Below are 207 nucleotides of genomic sequence, written 5' to 3' on the forward strand. Positions count from 1 at the left end.
AAACTATAAGCTAGAATGTAATATTAGAGAACTAGAATTAGGCCCTAGGTATATCTTTAACTAATTAAAGGGGCCTACAGCTAGTATTACCCTATTATAAATAAATTATAATAAGATAGGTACTATAGAAGGCCTATAGATATTTCTAAATAAATAATTTATAGATAACTTATATACTAAAAGGGCTAGGTAGAAACTTTAAACCTT

Source organism: Dothidotthia symphoricarpi, assembly GCF_010015815.1.
Source record: "Dothidotthia symphoricarpi CBS 119687 unplaced genomic scaffold P153scaffold_21, whole genome shotgun sequence".
NCBI classification, from domain to species: Eukaryota; Fungi; Ascomycota; class Dothideomycetes; order Pleosporales; family Dothidotthiaceae; genus Dothidotthia; species Dothidotthia symphoricarpi.